The following is an 18,292-nucleotide window of genomic DNA, read 5'->3' on the forward strand; positions in this document are numbered from 1 at the left end:
TGACTACCACAAACAGTATACATCACATGCCTATTGTCATAAAGGTTGTTCATTTCTGAGCAGTTATTAACCGATTTTTTACTTTTGACAATATTTAATGAAAACCTATGGGTGTTGACCTGTTTCCAAGTTCTACAAACCAGTTTGGTAAAGGTGAAATCCGAAATCTCAAATGAAGATGAAATCATCAGCCAGACTGACTCCAGGAAATCATATGTTACATGATCTTTTCCTTATAAGGTAAAGCACGGAATTAGATTAGACTTATCTAAGTCCGTGGGTAAAGGTTGTAGTCACTATAAAATGTTCATCATTTTCTACAAATATATTACGGATATATAGAATATCTTGCGGTGCATCAAAGTTGTTCTAAATTTGAGTAATTCTTTCAAAAATAAAAGAAGAGGAAATCCAGGGGATGAACTTTGGACCTGTCTACTCATCTTGCATTTTACCCATATTGAGGAATGGTACTACAGTATCAAAATGACAAAAAACACCTTACAAAAGGGGAGGTGCTCTCTATATATATAAAAATGTGAATAGTCTTAAGTCAGAAGAAAAAAAACCACCCCAAAAGCAACCTCTGGAACAGATACAAAGTATAATGTCATTTTTGGGACATTCCCCCGAAAACACCTCATTGCATCGCATGGACCTTTTTGCTGGGGCTGTCTCTCAAACTGCAGAACAGCTCTAATATCCAGCCAACGAAAATGCAAAATGGAGGTGCCAGGTATATACTGTAACAGCAGTCAGAGGATCAGTCGCTGTACAATTCAATAACCATAAACAACTCATTGAACTGTGTACAATGTGCTGTTGGTTAGCGAATATCTAGGTGAAGATTATTTGTATAGTATGTCGGTGGTTCTTACCTTGTTGAAAATGTTGTCATTTCGACATCGATAGCTTTCCTCCCCTCCTTTGTATGATCATTGGGGGTGTCATTTTTAGCTCACCTGGCACAAAGTGCCAAGTGAGCTTATGCCTTGGCGTGGCGTCCGTCGTCCGTCCATCCGGCGTCTGTCCGGCGTCAATATTTTACTTTAAACGACTTCTTCTTAATAACCGAAAGGCCTAGGGTGTCGATATGTGGCCAGAAGCAAACTGTGATGAAGGGCTACAAAGCTTGTTCAAATTAATGACCTTCACCCATTTTCAAGATCACAGGGGTCAAATATGTTAAAAACTTTAAACATCTTCTTCTTGATAACCAAACTTCCCAGGGAGATTATATTTGGCCAGTAGCATGCTTGGGTGAAGGGCTACCAAGTTTGTTCAAATGAATGACCTTCAATTATATTCAAGGTCACAGGGGTCAATTGTCTTAAAAAAACCTTTAAACAACTTCTTCTGAATAACCAAAATGCCCAGGGTGATGATATTTGGCCAGTAGCATGCTGAGATGAAGGGCTACAAAGTTTGTTCAAATGAATGACCTTCACCCATATTCAAGGTCACAGGGGTCAAATATGTTAAAAACTTTAAACAACTTCTTCTGAATAACCAAAATGCCCAGGGTGATTATATTTGGCCAGTAGCATGCTGAGATGAGGGGTACAAAGTTTGTTCAAATGAATGACCTTCACCCATATTCAATGTCACAGGGGTCAAATATGCTAAAAACTTTAAACAACTTCTGAATAACCAAAATGCCCAGGGTTATTATATTTGGCCAGTAGCATGCTTGGGTAAGGGGCTATCAAGTTTGTTCGAATGAATGACCTTCACTTATATTCAAGGTCACAGGGGTCAAATATGTGAAAAACATTAAATAACTTCTTCTGAATAGCCAAAATGCACAGGGTGATGATATTTGGCCAGTAGCATGCTGAGATGAAGGGCTACAAAGTTTGTTTAAATGTATGACCTTGAATCATATTCAAGGTCACAAGGAGTAAATATGTTCAAAATATTTAAACAACTTGTTCTGAATGTCCAAAAGGCTCAGAATGTTGATATTTAGTCAGATCAAGGACTTCTTTGTTTGTTAAAGTGAATGACTTTGACTTATATTCAAGGTCACAAGGGTCAAATTTGTTTAAAATCTTTAAACGACCTCTTCTGAATAACCATGGGTCCCAGGATGTTGATACTTTGCAAGTTGCATACTGAGATGAAAGGCTATACAATTTGTTCAACATAATGACTTTGTTCGACTTTCAAAGTAACAAGGGTGAAATGTTTTAAAATCTTTTAACAGGTTCTTTTGAATGACTTTAATCAAAAATACTGATATTTTGCCTGTAGCTTTATTTTAGATCACTTTTAAGGTTGCAAGTGTGAGATTTTAACCAGGTGAGCGATGCAGGCCCATTGGGCCTCTTGTTACCGAAAGTCATCTAAACCCCTAAAACGTGAACATCTTCGTTTAGGTCCAAATATAGCTGTAACAAATTATCAGGTCCCTGTGTGGCGGCATGTCCGCGTATACTTTTTGATACAAAAAAACAACTCAAAAAAGGTATTCTTTGATTGCATCATATTATATAACATGAAGATCAGTTTACCACGGAATTATCTAAGTCCGTGGTTATAGACAGTCACACTGACGTTGCATAAGTCGTTCACCTTACGTTATTTAGAGGTTCCCCAACGAGTGGTGATTTTGGTATATCCAACTCTCGCTTGTTACACTGAGCGAGAATAAAAACGAATATACTATCATGATTATTATTCTTCGTGATCCAAACACAAAAAACACATAAAACTTGGTGAGCCCAATATCGAGATATTGACGCGGAAAGTGTACGATTTTCATCTGTCCTACCACGGACCGAGATAATTAAAGAAAAATCGTTACTCGCGGTTAATGGGGCCATATTTTATTTTACAAATATACAAATGGATCGGACAACAAGTTATTACAAAGTCCTCTCCTAAATACATATGGTAAAATAGTGTATGGGGCCTTATTGGCTGTGACGTCACAAATACAACGGCTATGGAATAGGCGAGATCGAGCACAGCCATGAAGAGTCAGATTGCGAATTAGTATGAGTTTGGAGGAATCAAATTATGCCGAAGATGACATATATAGATGGTATCCAGCAATATTAAATTTGCCAAAATGTTCAGAAAATGAATTTAATTGAAGTCAAACTGACGACTCTGAAGAGCACAGGTAATAGACACAACATATCCTATGCCTATATTCTAATACGTAATTACTAATTACATATTAGAATATAGGCATAGGATATGTTGTGTCTATTACCTGTGCTGAAGAGGGTAACACAGACTGGTAACATTGCATGACCATTTTCTGAGCAAGAACTAATTTGAGGGAAATTAAACAACAAGATTCTCTATTTTATTGATCAAAAATGTTTTTCCCCTTTCTTTTAGCTGGCAAGTCAGTTTGCAATCATTTTCTTTACTCTACAGTGAGAACGTATTCCATCATGTCGTCGTCGAAAAGCACCATTTAGTGACCAGTTTCTGTGCCGGATTATTAATATAGCAAAGGTATACCGCTATACAGTCCAAAAATACGGAAATGTATCGGTGAAAAAAATGTAAGACAACGTTGGTATGTTTTTGAACGGCAATTAAATGTATGGCATATTTTAAATATTACAGCATAATCCGGCACAAATTGACGACATTGTGTTTTTCCTTGTGTTAGGTCAACAATTCAAATAAACAGCAAAATACCGACAAAAAGTTACACATTTAATTGTATACAATAATTATGTTTGCGATTCTAAATAATATTTATCTGAATTACGAGATTGAAAATTAAATAAAAATCTCCATATAATATACACAAGTTATCATTCAACATTTTGGTTCAATAATGAAAATCATCTCGATGCACTCCCTTGGCCTACTAAGGTGTGAAATTTGTGAAATTTGTTTGAAACCCAATTATCAGTTTTTGGTACACGTGTATGTAAATAGCATTATAAGCTGCGGTTCTGAAATATGGGGCTTTCATAAAGCCCCGGATATTGAAAAAAATCATACTTTGTTTTGAAAACGACTGCTTGGCGTAAGAAAAAATACTTGAACTATAATATTGGTTTATTTAGAACTTTTGGAGGTGTCCATTGTCATTGGTAAGAAAGTTAAGAATTATTAAATATTGGATTAAGTTAAAAAGGACTAGTAATTGTATTTTGCAAGCATGTTATAAAGATATGTTAGAGAATAAGGATAAATGGGTTTTAAACATAAAAAATGATTTATTTAGAATTGGCCTTGGTTACATATGGGAAACAGAAATAAATGATGATATGTGTTATAATGTTATTAGAGAAAGACTTATTGATATATATAGACAAGAATGCAAAGAAAACGTAAGAACATCTTCAAAGGGTTATATCTATACATATCTTTATAACCAGTTTGATTTTCAGTGTTACTTAAGAAAACCATTATCTAGAGAATATTTGAAAGAGATTACAAAAATTAGGTTATCTGCTCATAATCTAAATATAGAAAAAGGTAGATATCAAAATATTGAGCGTAGTCTTAGAGTGTGTACTGCATGTAATTTAAATTATGTTGAAGATGAGTTTCATTTTATGTTGAAATGTCCATGTTATTCGGATTTGCGTGTTACATTTTTGAAAAAGTACTATGTAAAAAACCCAAGCATGTTTAAAATGATAAATCTATTTAATGTAAATAACACAAAAGAACTTGTCAATTTGGCCAAATATATAAAAGCGACAAATGTAAGAAGAAACCAATTAACTTAATTTGTTACACTCTCCATACTGTTTGTACATTGCTGGTATTGTATTGTATTGTCTGTAGATATTGTAAATATAGCTCACTTTTGAAACCGATGGGTCAAAAGACGCAAGGTAATAAAGAACTTGAACTTGTGTAAAGGTGAATAACACTAAACACACCTGTGTCCAGTGCTGACAGCAGGAGGCCCAAGGCACCTATATGCATGTACCTGTGTCCAGGTATGACATCAAAGGATTGTCAGCAGGCCTAGGGATGTCAGCAGGTGGGCAAGGGGGTACCTGAAGTAAGTATGTAGTTTGGTGTAGATTGCGTGTCTTCCGATATTCCATTTAACAGCTATGTCCTCAGGCTAGATAACAGGGAAATGAATATAATGAAATTATAAAGATCTATCTCAAGGAAAGTATGCATAAATAAAATGTGTAAGCACTGTCGAAGCGTCCCGTTATAATATGCAAGCCACAACCAGTATTGAACTGCGTCACCTGACAGATGAAAGTCAGGAACAAAACAAATAATGCTGGACGTTATGCACATTATATATCTAATCGGGTGGTTCAATGATAAATATTTAACACTTCCTCTGCAAGATTCTTAAAATTGGTGTGTATATGTATTTATGTGTTACAAATGAAAGATGTGTACCTAAATTCTCTGGATTGCATAAAGAATAAAAATAGGAAAAGTATCCCCTCCCAATACCTGTATATTTAATGCAATTATACAAGACAACTTATTTCTCAAATTATAAATGACACGAAGTTATATACCCGTCCACTGAAAGGCCGCAAGGCCGAAGGCCAAATAGCGGACGTAAAACCATCAAAAGCAAATCATGTCTATCTTACTTGAGTTAGTTAATTTTAAAATTGTATAAAGACGCAAGGTTTTCCTATACCTCCGAATAAACAAGATGGACGTTACTTGAAACAACTGTTGACTCTCGCCCTTGAAGAAGACCAGAAGGCCGAAATATTGGGACTTAGAGTGACATTTGTTCTATATTTTTTAAAATATTTTTTCCCCTTTGGAAATCATCTGTTGCCGCAAAATGTAACATGTTTAAAAATGTAAATGACGTTAGTTAAAAGTATATCTTGAGCAATAATATGGCCAAATGTAACCAATATTACCAAAATGTGGCAAAATGAAGTCAGGAAAAAACTATTGCAAAATGGAAATTAACACAGACTCCAAACGGGAAAATGACGGTGCACGGCACGTCACAGTGTCTAACGAATAATGCCGGTTCCAGCATTGATCCTTGTAGTACACTCCTGATGGAAACTTAACTAAACTGACTTCATCACTTTCCCTATATGAGGACATCTTACTTAGAAGTCTTTTATATGGCGCACTATGAAAATGTTTTTTGTTTGTTTTGTTTTTGTGTGCGTGTTTTGTGCAGTCCTTGAATATTCCAATTCCAGACCGGTATTTGAACCCGGGACTTCCAAACTACCGACACCCTGCAGGCTACGGATTGAATCAAACATTCATTCTGCAGTGACGTTTAAGTGGTTTTCGTCTCGTCGAACACCAAGTATACACTTAAAAACCTAACTCTGTATAGTGATATATCAGGTGGCGGTAAAGGTGACATATTTTGCTGTGTATAATGACCAAAACTCTAACGTCACTGTACCCAAAACGGAACACTTTTTTTTAGAGAAATATCAATGTACTTTTTACTATACTAATAGTTGGTAGGCCTAACCAGGGACGTATATATACTGTCCCTGGCCTAACTGTAATGTACCAACGATACGGGACAAACGCATTTAAGTATTAGATAACTGACTTCCTTGATATATTTCAGTTAAAGTTGATAGCAGAAAAGCTAGACATTTTTGGTTGTTTGTTTTCTTAAAATATATGCACACAAAATATACTAGGCCTCTATAGAGTCAACATGGTGTAAACTCAGTAAACAACAATTCCTTCTATTTTGCTATTGTTTTCCAAGGTTATATCCTATTCCACACAAGAATGAGACAGCGAGGTGTTTTGGCCTTTTTGGATCACAGACGTCTCTGCAATGTTCGTATTATTAATTATGCTAAAAACTGAAAGTAGATCGAAATGTCAGACTTCAACTGTTCAATGTGTTAAGTTTGAAATAAACCATGTAAACACCAATACTAAGATTAGCAGGAACACGTTCCCGCTTAAATTAGTCTGACGTACAGAGAGAACCACTGTCACGCCATGCTTGCTGATGAGGCAGCCGACCGATCGATCTTATTGTTATGCAAATTATTCTCCCGGGACAGCCTCTTTTCCAACGGGATAGCAGACAGCGCAAAACATGGCCGACGAAAGGTTGAGTGGTACATTTCTCCCGTCATCTACCCGGAGAAACAACTGTTAACTCTATCGTTACATACTTGAATACAGATATCATCACATGTGAGGCTTCATCATTTTATCTGTTTCATCCACTGCTAAGGTAAGTGCAAAGATATTCATGTTTAGTCGCAAACATAGAGGATCAATTTTGTTAGGGAAATGTTTACATGTCGACCACCGGTAGGTGCCTATATTACCTTCGAGTCAGTAGAGACTCTAATTTCAACTGTTCACGGTTGACTGAACCAACTGAATTGCTGTATGATAATCCTATAGCTGTCATTTCAATGGGACTAAATATAGGTCTGTTTGTGTCATGCTAACTATACAGTAGAGAATGTGACTATTTTCTAATCTTTCGGACTAAGAATACCTAGAGGCCGTTAGACAAACGAGCAAAAATAACAAATGTTCCATCCCGTTTACATTGCCATTGGCTCATTCAGCAAGTCTCTTTACATCGGTTTATCTAAATGGATTTGGTACTGGGGTAGATTAAACTAACTGTCTGACAATAGAAAGATTAAAGAACGTTGCATAGAATGGACACTCGTCAGATTATAGGATATTTTAGGCCATGCAATTCACCTTTCTCACATCATTTTGATGTACCAGTTTACAGTTATATTAAGTTGATCAGTATAACCACGGACTTAGATAACTAATCTAATTCCGTGGTAGATAACTAATCTAATTCCGTGGTTTAACCTGCCCACAGTACGGAATATGAAATTTGGAATCCCAAGAACTGTTAATTTTTTTCTGACTCAGCCCCCGACGTATCACACCCCAAAACCCATATCAGCCCGCAAAACCCATATCACACCCCATTTGGAAAAAAAATCGTTTTTCAATATTTCAAAAATGAAAATAAATCATAAGATAGTAGTTTTTATTAGTAAGTATGTAATAAACAGAATAAAACACGCCTTTTTCCATATCACACCCAGTATCAACCTTCGACCAATATCAGCCCGCGGGCCTTCGGCCCTTGGGCTGATATTGCAGTCTCGGGTTGATACTGGGTGTGATATGGAAAAAGGCATGTATTATTCTCTATGTACACTATAGATAAGACCATGTTACATTATATTCTGACAGTAGGATTTACCATGCAAAGGTGTTTACAGAGACTTGGTAAGATTATACCGACAGTAGACTTACCAGAAGTATGTACACATTGTATTATATGGACTGGTTGGCCTGAGAATAACCAATACCTGTAAAATATCTTGAACTTGGCAGTGGGCTAATCACTGGTAATTAATCCCATTTACAAAATTTAGAAAAAAAATTATCAGATTAATACCATATGCATCCACCCTGTCTCGTCACTTTTATAAGATCTTACTCTAAACTACTTCTCATCAGTAATACTTCTGAACTCTGTCCCAATGACACCCCAGAGCTCGAGCTCCCATTAAAGTTATTTTGTAAACCCCTTTTTATCAGAAATCTTTTACCATCTTCTTCTCCCATTGTCCATTAAAAAGTACCTGATAAGACCCCTAACCAGAGAGTCACCTTTATCACTTTTAAACTGAAATATTATCAACTTTCCAACACAAATCATCGATAATTTACTAAAAATTTGCTAGCTAAACAGTTTTTTTTTTCAACAGGGTTGTTTTGTTCCTTTAAGCTTGTGTTTGTTCCTTTAAGCTTCTGTTTAAAATTTCACAAAATTGTCAAAATGTGGCAGCCTTATTCTAGACCTTCTAGTTAAATAAGTAACATTTTACTTCCATAAACAGAGAATTATTCAAATTTTAGGTGTGAAATTTTTGTTGTACATAATAAATTTTGAAACACACAATGCTGTCATTGTCCTTCTCAGCTTCTCATGTGGTTCATGTCTAACTTTGTTTCATGGTACAGGGAATTTACGAACATTTAACGCTCTGTTTGTCACTGAAGAGATGGGTCTTCAAAGATGTTTTATCATTTTAATATTATATCTACAGTGTATGTTGTGTTTGCTGTGTATATATCTATTCAGGAATCCCTTACTGCATACTTCCCACCTCTCACAATGGAAAAGTGTGGGCAATAAATCACTTGCTACCCCAGTCCACTGCACACATAATCCCCTTTCAAGGCCAATCATGATTACATGACCATGAAAGGGGGTGTGCCCAGTGGACTGTGGCCACAAATGCTGTAAGAAAGGGGAGATAATCAATCAGTGAGTAACGATGAAGTCAATACAGTAGAGGATAAAATTAGTTGACCCATTTCAAATAAGGGAAAAAAATGAAAGTTAAAAATGGTAATTTCATGATAAAATGGTAATTTCATGATTGAAAAACACAAACAGATTTCCTTATCACGTGAGAGAATAAGCATTTCCCGGAAAAGTTTATACTCTTAAGGAGCTGTTCATTTATACAAAATTGCAGAACTGGAATTCCTTAGGGATTGATAACCCCTTACATTGTATATATGAAAATGGCCTGTACCTTTGCCACATCTTGAAAATTGAACTGAAAATGTAGTCAGAAATTCAACATTGTTTCCCGTATTTTGAACAGACACTCCTTACCTTCCCTGACACTGGACCTGGATAGTAATCCAAAAACACTTGTATCCATTATGAAGGATACACTCAGACTGGGCTATTGAGAATCTTACCTGGTTATGATTAGTACTCACTCACATAGGTACATGTAAATTATCTGCAGTGTAGGGTAGGTAAAAAGATTGTCCAGGTGAACATTTTTTACTCAACTTTTCTGTTTTGTTCGAGTTGGGAAGCATGCAGTAAGCCAGTTATTGCATGATTTCTCGTCACTCGGGACTTATTACACCCTCGCTTTGCTCGGGTGTAATAAATCCCTTGTTACTCAAAAACCATGCAATAACCTTTACTTACCAGTTAATCTCTGTTCCCTTTTGGGCCTTTATATTTTTAGCAGTGAGTTATACTCCTAACACTGTCCCCTTACCAGTTATATACATATGAGATTTATGAAACAAGTCTAAGAATTTTTAAATTTAGCAAGCCTCTGTCGAGCTAAAATGAAAAATTCATGACGAGTTTCATAAATTTCATATAAAATTAAAACCAGTGTAAGATCCTTTTTATCACATAATCAAGATTTTTGGCATTTATTCATGAAATTGTATTTTCATGCAAACTCGAAATGTAAAAAGCCACCATTTTGACTCCAGTGGGTAAGTCTGAGATGTCATGTACTTGTTCTAGGCGTGACATCACAATCGAAACTTACAGCCAATCAAAGGGCTGATTGTATCGGTCATATTACATGGGTTAATATGCCAAAAAACATGACATGGGTATATTCACTTGATAACACCGTATGTTATGTGATAAATATATATATATATAGTGCTTAAACTGCCCATATATAGTGCTTAAACTGCCCCCTGTATATACAACTACCCGGTAGTTAGGAATATGAAACGACCATCTTGCATAGTACAAAATATATTGAATCAAGTGCAAAAAGTTGCAGTAATGCATATATATAATCAGATGATATTCTGGCAGTGTTAGTCAAATTCAACAGATACTGAATGTTTTATACTTGGTTTTGAAAACAGACATCTCATACTGTATTATTACTTTATTACTTTATATCAGAGTTGAATATTAGTGATTTGGAAACTTAAAACCCCCATGGTAAATGAAAATATTTCAATTTTCACAGTGAAAGAGATTTGTTGTATATTAAATTAGGATTTGAAGACACAATGCTTTCATTCTGATTCTCAGCTATTGTTATTGGTAGGGTTAAAATCAGTTTTAAATTTTATGTGCTTCACTGAAAAAAAATGTCTTTGTTCAAAGATGTTCATTCTTAATAGGAATTTTCAAGAAGACATTTAAGTCTTTCTCAGTTGTCAGTTTAAATAGTGTATAATAATCCTTTTATGAGGGTGCTAGTGCTCTGGAGTGTGATATTGAAGGCAGAACACACTTATCAAGATCAACAGTATGGGGCACACTTAAATAATTTAGTGTACGGTTCATCACAGGAGATCAGGGGAGGTAATAGGGGAGCAGTCAAATTGAGATACAGTAGGGTTTGTCCCCGAGAGAAGGAGATGAAATAGGGAGCAGTCAAAATGAGAAATGGTAGGGTTTGTCCCAAGAAAAGAAGGGAGGTAATAGAGGAGTAGTCAAAATGAGATATGGTAGGGTTTACGTTTGACCCAGGAGAGAAGGGGAGGTAAAAGGGTAGCAGTCATAATGAGATACAGTAGGATTTGTCCCTGGAGATCAGAGGAGATAATAGGGGAGCAATCAAATGAGATAATGATGAGGTTTGTCCTAGGAAAGAAAGGGAGGTAATAAGGGGTTTTGTCCCAGGATATCAGAGGAGGTAATAAGGGAGCAGTAAAAATGAGATACAGTAGGGTTTGTCCCATGTGATCAGGGGAGGAAATAGGGGAGCAGTCAAATTGAGATACAGTAAGGTTTGCCCACGAGAGAAGGGGAGATAATAGGGGAGCAGTCAAAATGAGATATGGTAGGGTTTGTCCCAAGTAGATCAGGGGAGGTAATAGGGAAGCACAGTCGAAATGAGATATGGTAGGGTTTGTCCCAGGAGAGAAGGGGAGGTTATATGGAAGCAATCAATATGAGATACAGTAAGGTTTGTCCCAGGAGAGAAGGGGAGGTAATAAGGGAGCAGTCACAATGACATAATGATGAGGTTTGTCCGAGGAGAAAAGGGGAGGTAATAAAGGATTTGTCCCAGGATATTAGGGGAGGTATTATGGAAGTTAGATTAGTCACATGGAGATTTGCTGGGTTTGTCCCAGGAGATCAGGGGATAAAATGCTAGGGCTGTAACGATACACCGCGGTGCACCGAAAACCGCGCTAAATTGCTTCTGTTCGGTGTACGTTATGTTTTTTCTGTGTTTCGGTTCGGTTTTTAGTATTACCTGACTTCCTGAATTTAACCATACATGTGTAACGTAAACATTTATTCTCCAGCGTCACCTACGATGATAATAAAGGTTTTGAAGGGTTTGATATCGATGATTTAATCATAAACTAGACCGTAGCTAATATATATCTATATGCCAACTGACAGTAAATGAATGACGACTTGAAACCTGTAGCAAATCACATGCAATTCCTCATGATCTTTTTACCTGAGAATCTCCGTGTAAATGTACAGCATCTTATGTCATAAATGAAGTTTATAATCTCTGTTATCATTTGCCAATCACATTTGCTGACAAAAATAATTTTAAAATGATCTTTCTGGTGCTTTAATCCGATTAATTAAAAGTTTCACCCTTCCTTACCTTTATTACCACCTGTACAGGTAAATACTGAAGTAACTTTAGAATTGAAAAACTTTAATGTAAACTAGACAATAACGAACAATTTTTATATAACATTTATTCACATATAAAACATATTTTTCAAGTTATGCACATTTGAAAAATCAAGTAAATTAATTTATCTTTCAATAATTAATTCAGCAGTGGTGTCCCTTTACATAGAAATCAATGTAGCAGCATAAAGGGTTAAAAAAAAACCTGTTTGGCAGCATTTTGGAATCCTGCTAAATGTCCCCGATGGAAAATCACTCTCCACTTGCCGCATATATGTTTCGTAGATTTAAGTTACAAGTCGGGGAAACATCAAACATGGCGACGCATTTGTAGAGGAAGCATAACATTTCGTCATCCTGTATCGTATCAAAATGTATCGTATCGTGGGTAGATATCGTGATATGTATCGTATCGTGGCATAGGTGTATAGTTACAGTCCTATAAAATGCAGTGTATTTAGTCCTCCACCGGTTCCCGGGGGGAATATAGGTTTGCGCTCTGTATATGTCCTTCCGTCCATCCATCCGTCATTCTGTCCATCCTGCCGTCCGAGAAGAACCAGAACCAGATTTGGTGTATAAGGACAACTTGGGATGGCAGAGTGCAAGAAGAATGTTTCTATGACCTCACTGTTACCTATGCTTTGACCTATGATCTGAACTTTAAAAAAAAAATGTTTGGGGCATATCTTCTACATTTTTTCACCTTGAATAACCAGATTTGGTGAGCTATGACTTGATCTTTGACCTTTACTTTTGAAAATATTTGTCCGGGGCATATCTTCTATACTATATCACCTGAAGTAACCAGATTTGTAGACAGTATTGTGCTAATGGTGTGCTGACAGTTTGTTACTAATGATGAGGGTGTGCCGACAGTATGATACTGATGGTGTGTAGACAGTATTGTGCTAATGGTGTGCTGACAGTATTGTGCTAATGGTGTGTTGACAGTTTGGTACTGATGATGTTGTCAGTATGTCATGCTACTGATGTTGTGTTGACAGTTTGGTACTGATGGTGTTGTCAGTATATCATGATACTGATGGTGTGTTGACAGTTTGGTACTAATAATGTTGTCAGTATGTCATGATACTGATGGTGTGTTGACAGTATGATACTGATGGTGTTGTCAGTATATCATGATACTGATGGCTTATTAACAGTATGATACTTATGGTGTGCTGACAGTATTGTGCTAATGGTGGGTTGACAGTATGATACTGATGGTGTTGTCAGTATATCATGATATTGATGGCTTATTGACAGTATGATACTGATGTTGTGCTGACAGGATTGTGCTAATGGTGTGTTGACAGTATGATACTGATTGTGTTGTCAGTATATCATGATACTGATGGTGTGTTGACAATTTGGTACTAATAATGTTGTCAGTATGTCATGATTCTGATGGTGTGTTGACAGTATGATACTGATTGTGTTGTCAGTATATCATGATACTGATGGCTTATTCACAGTATGATACTGATGGTGTGCTGACCGTATTGTGCTAATGGTGTGTTGACAGTTTGGTACTAATAACGTTGTCAGTATGTCATGATACTGATGGTGTGCTGACAGTTTGGTACTAATGATGATGGTGTGCCGACAGTATGATACTGATGGTGTTGTCAGTATATCATGATACTGATGGTGTGTTGACAGTTTGTTACTAATAATGTTGTCAGTATGTCATGATACTGATGGTGTGTTGACAGTTTGGTACTGATGGTGTTGTCAGTATGTCATGATACTGATGGTGTGTTGACAGTATGATACTGATGGTGTGTAGACAGTATTGTGCTAACGGTTTGCTGATGGTGTGTAGACAGTATTGCGCTAACGGTTTGCTGATGGTGTGTAGACAGTATTGCGCTAACGGTTTGCTGACATTTTGGTACTAATGGTGTGTAGACAGTATTGCGCTAACGGTTTGCTGACAGTTTGGTACTGATGGTGTGTAGACAGTATTGTGCTAATGGTTTGCTGACAGTATGATACTGATGGTGTGTAGACAGTATTGTGCTAATGGTTTGCTGACAGTTTGGTACTGATGGTGTGTAGACAGTATTGTGGTAATGGTGTGTTGACAGTTTGGTACTGATGGTGTTGTCAGTATGTCATAATACTAATGTTGTGTTGACAGTTTGGAACTGATGGTGTTGTCAGTATGTCATGATACTGATGGTGTGTTGACAGTTTGGTACTAATGATGATGGTGTGCCGACAGTATGATACTGATGGTGTTGTCAGTATGTCATGATACTGATAGTATGTTGACAGTATGATACTGATGGTGTGTAGACAGTATTGAGCTAATGGTGTGTTGACAGTTTGGTACTGATGGTGTTGTCAGTATATCATGATACTGATGGTGTGTTGACAGTTTGGTACTAATGATGATGGTGTGCCGACAGTATGATACTGCTGGTGTGTAGACAGTATTGTGCTAACGGTTTTCCGACAGTTTGGTACTGATGGTGTGTAGACAATATTGTGCAAACGGTTTGCTGACAGTATGATACTAATGGTGTGTTGACAGTTTGGTACTGATGATGTTGTCAGTATGTCATGCTACTGATGTTGTGTTGACAGTTTGGTACTGATGGTGTTGTCAGTATATCATGATACTGATGGCTTATTGACAGTATGATACTGATGGTGTGCTGACAGTATTGTGCTAATGGTGTGTTGACAGTTTGGTACTGATGGTGTTGTCAGTATGTCATGATACTGATGGTGTGTTAACAGTTTGGTACTAATGGTGTTGTCAGTATGTCATGATACTGATGGCGTGTTGACAGATTGGTACTAATGATGATGGTGTGCCGACAGTATGATACTGATGGTGTGTAGACAGTATTGTGCTAATGGTGTGCTGAGAGTTTGGTACTAATGGTGTGAAGACAGTATTGTGGTAATGGTGTGTTGACAGTTTGGTACTAATGGTGTTGTCAGTATGTCATGATACTGATGGTGTGTTGACAGTTTGGTACTAATGGTGTTGTCAGTATGTCATGATACTGATGGCTTGTTGACAATATGATACTGATGGTGTGTTGACAGTATGGTACTGATGTTGATGGTACATTGTCAGTATGGTACTGAGGTTGATGGTACTTTGCCAGTATGGTACTGATGTTGATGATACATTGCCAGTATGGTACTGATGTTAATGGTACATTGTCAGTATGGTACTGAGGTTGATGGTACTTTGCCAGTATGGTACTGATGTTGATGATACATTGCCAGTATGGTACTGATGTTTATGGTACATTGTCAGTATGGTACTGATATTGATGGTACATTGTCAGTATGGTAGTGATGTTGATGGTACATTGTCAGTATAGTACTGAAGTTGATGGTACATTGTCAGTATGGTAGTGATGTTGATGGTACATTGTCAGTACTGATGGTGTGTAGACAGTATTGTGGTAATGGTGTGTTGACAGTTGGGTACTAATGGTGGTGTCAGTATGTCATGATACTGATGGCTTCTTGACAATATGATACTGATGGTGTGTTGACCGTATGGTACTGATGTTGATGGTACATGGTCAGTATGGTTGTGATGTTGATGGTACATTGTCAGTACTGATGGTGTGTAGACAGTATTGTGGTAATGGTGTGTTGACAGTTTGGTACTAATTGTGTTGTCAGTATGTCATGATACTGATGGCTTCTTGACAATATGATACTGATGGTGTGTTGACCGTATGGTACTGATGTTGATGGTACATTACCAGTATGGTACTGATGTTGATGGTATATTGTCAGTATGATACTGATGGTATGGTATGTCATAATACTAATGTTGTGTTGACAGTTTGGAACTGATGGTTTTTTCAGTATGTCATGGTACTGATGATGTGTAGACAGTTTGGTACTAATGATGATGGTGTGCCGACAGTATGATACTGATGGTGTGTAGACAGTATTGTGCTAATGGTGTGTTGACAGTTTGGTACTGATGGTGTGTAGACAATATTGTGCTAACGGTTTGCTGACAGTATGATACTAATGGTGTGTTGACAGTTTGGTACTGATGGTGTTGTCAGTATGTCATGATACTGTTGGTGTGTTGACAGTTTGGTACTAATGGTGTTGGCAGTATGTCATGATACTGATGGCTTGTTGACAGTATGATACTGATGGTGTGCTGACAGTATTGTGCTAATGGTGTGTTGACAGTATGATACTGATGGTGTGTTGACAGTATGGTACTGATGTTGATGGTACATTGTCAGTATGATACTGATGGTATGTTGCTGGTATTATTTTGCCACCTATGGTATGTAATTATTTGGTCACACTTTATTGACTACAGCCAGCTGCTGTCCAGTGTAACAGCTTGTTGTATTTATATATATACACTATGTATTACAGTGTATACAAAATATAAAGATTTGGGAATGAATGTTCTTTAGCTTGCAGGGACTAATGTAGTTGTTTTGCATCATACATCCTTAAACAATTTTTGTTTGAAAAGTGGCTTAACAGTCACTGTAGCTACCGATATAACATATTGTGTCATTGATACAATCAATTTAACATATGTTTATTTATTTCAAGACACATTTCTAAGCTGTATCAGTTATAAAAAAAAAGATGTCAAATTTAAACATGTACATTAATTTTGTTGCCATTCTAAAATCTCTCTGTCCTTTGTCTGCGAGCTACGTATTTAAACACTCTAGAATTTAGGTTTCCAATGTTGCCATCACAACACTCCAGAATTCAGATGTCCAGTGTTGTCATCCCAACACTCTAGAATTCAGATGTCCAGTGCACTTTCTAATACTGTAAATCAGACGTCCCATGTCTGCTAGCTAACACCATAATTAAGCTGAATCTAATATACGCCCTGGTTTATACTGGAGTCGAACACTGCCAGCGATACAGTAATTCCAGTCATTACAGCCCACCAGGGAAAGGTCAAACAACCCTACTTGGTTCTAGTTACTGGTACGGAGAGAGTGTGAGCAGGAAATCTCTCCCCAGATACAACTCAAGTTGGTATAGTGTGCATAAAACAATTCTGCTTTAGTTTAACATACCATAACCATCTAGTCCAGAATCTGCTTTCAGGGTTGTTTTTGAATACCCACATTATTATCTGAGGCTGGTATTATTCCTCCATATTGCAGTTCAAGTAACCTGCCGCTTGACAAATCTTCCTTCCATTTAAATAAAGTAGACTTATTTCTTCAGAGATCATCCCTAAATAAAGAGTAGTATAGGTAAAAATAAATATTGAATTGATAATATGTACCGTATTATAAAGATGAACTATTTTTAGCATACCAGGTCCAAATTAAAGGGCTAAGGTGAGCTTATGCCTTACTGTGGCATCATGATCACCTTAGCCCTTTAACTGTCAACAGTTTCTCTGAGCAACATCTTCTTCCGAGCTGCTAATTTAAATTTTGTTAAATTCGACTGGAAGCATCCCTGGGGGTTGGGGATTCAACATTGTACAAGTGCTTGGGCTGACTCAAGGGTCAAATATATATGAACAATTTTCAGTGAATTTTTGTCTGAGCTGTTAAAGTTTAAACCTTTGAAGATATCTTGATGAAAATTTAATATGCTTGCATCACCCACAGAAGTTAAACAGTGAAAAGTATTAAGATCATCATAACTTCAGCATGTGAAATAAGTGCATATACACATATTGGCTCATAAGGGGTCAAGGTTGGGGTTTTATTGGTCACAAAAAGAAACTTCTGGTTTGTTAAGATGGCTAATTTGTCCTATTTCATTGTTTTGTCTTTTCACCCCGAAAAATATAAGAATTAACTAACCTTAATTCTTGTTACTTCATCAACAAACCTTTATCTTTGTTCATTCATCTGTTCGCCCTGAAAGACAAAACAACAGGATTTCAAAGTAAATAAATCTTGTTCTTTTTGCTCCGAAAAA

General features: G+C 36.8%; 1 protein-coding gene across 2 annotated transcripts in view; it reads left to right on the top strand.

The window, feature by feature from the left end:
* Nucleotides 1-6,987: 6,987 nt before the first annotated feature.
* The window catches only part of LOC110460161 (anoctamin-7-like), a 46,737-nt gene continuing 35,432 nt past the window's right edge, over nucleotides 6,988-18,292 (top strand). For both annotated transcript variants that reach the window (XM_021512905.1, XM_021512906.1), the window contains exon 1: nucleotides 6,988-7,156. The gene's annotated coding sequence lies outside the window, so the exon portion shown is untranslated. The remainder of the gene's footprint in view (nucleotides 7,157-18,292) is intronic.

This window comes from Mizuhopecten yessoensis, unplaced genomic scaffold (assembly GCF_002113885.1).
Source record: "Mizuhopecten yessoensis strain PY_sf001 unplaced genomic scaffold, ASM211388v2 scaffold10331, whole genome shotgun sequence".
Taxonomy (NCBI): domain Eukaryota; kingdom Metazoa; phylum Mollusca; class Bivalvia; order Pectinida; family Pectinidae; genus Mizuhopecten; species Mizuhopecten yessoensis.